Here is a 2,713-nt window from a genome sequence, read left to right on the forward strand (position 1 = left end):
CTAGGATGTCTGGCTCTAGGTTGTGATCACAGCATTGTGATTATCTGGGTCGTGAAGATCTTTTTTGTACAGTTCTTCTGTGTATTCTTGCCACCTCTTCTTAACATCTTCTGCTTCTGTTAGGTCCATACCATTTCTGTCCTTATTGTGCCCATCCCTTGGGTGAATCCATGCAGACATCAAACAGCTGCTTCTTTCCCATCCTTGGGGATATGGAATGAAGCACGTCAGAGATGTAAGCTTCAGCCCACCCTGTGGGTTGGAGGAGACAAGAGGGGGACTCCCTGGACCTCCAAGACCCTGGGCTGCTAAACTAGGCTTCATTTGCAAGAAAGAGAAACAAATCTCTACCATGTTTGAGTCATTATTTGGAGTTTTCTGACACTACAGTCCAGTTCCTACAAGGCGTCTGTTGCTGAGCCACCCAGGAACTCTCAGGCAGTTGCCAGCTGGAAGCATCTAGAAGTATGTATGCATCTACAACTGTGCGTATCTGTTGTGTTGATCACCAGCCTTAGTAATAAGTACTCGATATTCCTTTGCACGTTGCCTCCCACGCCCCAGAACAGGAGCTCTGTGGGGCAGGGCCTTTGTCTTACTTTCTGCCTCTTTTCCAGCAGAGCCAAGGACTGGAAAGGTAGAATATACACCTGCGTTTGTTGAATGAAAGAAGAAAAGAATCAGAGGGATCCCTTCTGGAAGTCCAGGAGGAAGCTGGGGTCAGGCCCGTTGCCATCCTCGGGGCTCACGGCTGGGGATACGGGGTGAAGACTGGGAGGTCGAGGGTGCAGGACCCGCCTCAGGACACACAGCAGCTTCCCCACAGCCAGGCCTTCTGCAGACACCCTGTGGTTGGCTGGCTGTCCCAGGTTAGCTCTGTGCTCTTCTCAGACCCTTTGCCAAGTCACCCCATTCCACCTGGGGCTTCAAGGTGGGGGCTCTGGGCTGCCTTAGGGTCCTTTCCAGGCTCCAGCTGCCTTCATGCCCACACTCAAGTCCTGCCTCCTGTCTAGGCCCCTCTTCTGAGGCCACATCTGTCACCTCTGCCTCCTGGATGTGCCACGGTCCCCTTTAAGTCATCTCTTCCCAACCTGAACACCTACTCTGCATGCACCTCCTCCCTGTGCCCTCACCCAATTCTGGACCTGGGGTCCACTTTGCCTCCCTTCCAGGGATGCCCCTTGCATCCAGGATAAAATTAAGCCTCCTCACCTTGCTCTCCAAGACCTGCACAACCAACTCCTGCCTTCACAACATTTTTATTGCACACAGAAGTAACACTGTACCCCCGCTCCCCTTTTATCCTTACCCTATTTTCTGTCTCTGGGTTTCTGGAAACTGGACATTGATAAGAATGAATAGGATCCCTTATCTGCGGGGTATCCATTCCAGGACTCCCAGTGGATGCTTGAAACTCTGGATAGCACTGAATCTGACTTTCTGTTCCTGTCTTCCACCCACAAATTTAATGCCTTTTCCATCGTAACCAAGCACTTAGGGTTAGGGTTAAAAGGCTTTCCGTATTTGTGGCTTGTGGGCTCTAAAGCACTGGCTCAGTAATTGTGGTGCATGGGCTTAGATGCCCCGGAGCATGTGGGATCTCTCCAGACCAGAGATCGAACCTGTGTCCCCTGCACTGGCAGGTGGATTCTTATCCACTGTACCACTGGGGAAGTCTAATAACAGTAATTTAGAATTCTAAATTTCCCTCTTAGCACCTCTCTTGATGGTGCTAAGTTTTGATATGTTGTGGTTTTGTTTTCATTCATCTCAAAGTATTTTCTAAGTTTTTCTGTGATTTCTTCTTTGGATTTTTTTTTTTAGGAGTATGTTATTTAATTTTCACATAATTGTGAATTTCCCTACTCTCCTTCTGTTATTGATTTTTAATTTCATTCTGTTGTGGTCAGAAAACATACTTTATGATTTTACTACCCTTAAATTTATTGAAACTTGTTTTATTGCCTAACATATTGATCTATCCTAAAGAACATTCCATGTGCACCTGGGAAGAATATGTACTCTCCTGTTGTTGGGTGGGGTGTTACACGGATGTGTTTAGGTCTGCTTGGCTTGCTGTGTTGGTCAAATCTTTCTTTTCTTTGCTCATGATCTGTCTATTTGTTCCATCCATTACTGGGAGTGGGTACTGAAGTCTCCCAACTGTTATGTTAAATGTTATGTTTCTCCCTTCAATTCTGTACAGTTTTGCTTCATGTATTTTGGGGCTCTGTTAGTCTAATATATCTTTATAACTGTCATCTTGATGAACTGACCTTTTTTTTTTCCATTATAAAATGTTCTTCTTTAATGCTAGTATCAACATCTGTCTTAAAGTTTATATTGTCTGATATTAGTATAGCCCCTCTAACTCTCTTTTGGTTACTGTTGATGTGGTGTATATTTTTCCAAATTTTTACTATTTGTGTCTTTGAATATAAAATGTGTTTCTTATAGGCATTGTATAGTTGGATCATGACTTTTAAAAAATCCATTATTCTAAGCTCTACCCTTTAATTGGTGACTTTAATCTATTTACATTTAACGTAATTAATGATATAGTACAGTTATATCTGCTGTCTTGGTATTTGGGCTTCCCTCATAGCTCAGTCAGTAAAGAATCTGCCTGAAGTGCAGGAGACCTGGGTTCAATTCCTGGGTGGGAAGATCCCCTGGAGAAGGAAATGGCAACCCACTCCAGTATTCCTGTCTC

The sequence above is a fragment of the Bison bison genome, unplaced genomic scaffold (assembly GCF_000754665.1).
Source record: "Bison bison bison isolate TAMUID 2011002044 unplaced genomic scaffold, Bison_UMD1.0 scf7180017847889, whole genome shotgun sequence".
NCBI classification, from domain to species: domain Eukaryota; kingdom Metazoa; phylum Chordata; class Mammalia; order Artiodactyla; family Bovidae; genus Bison; species Bison bison.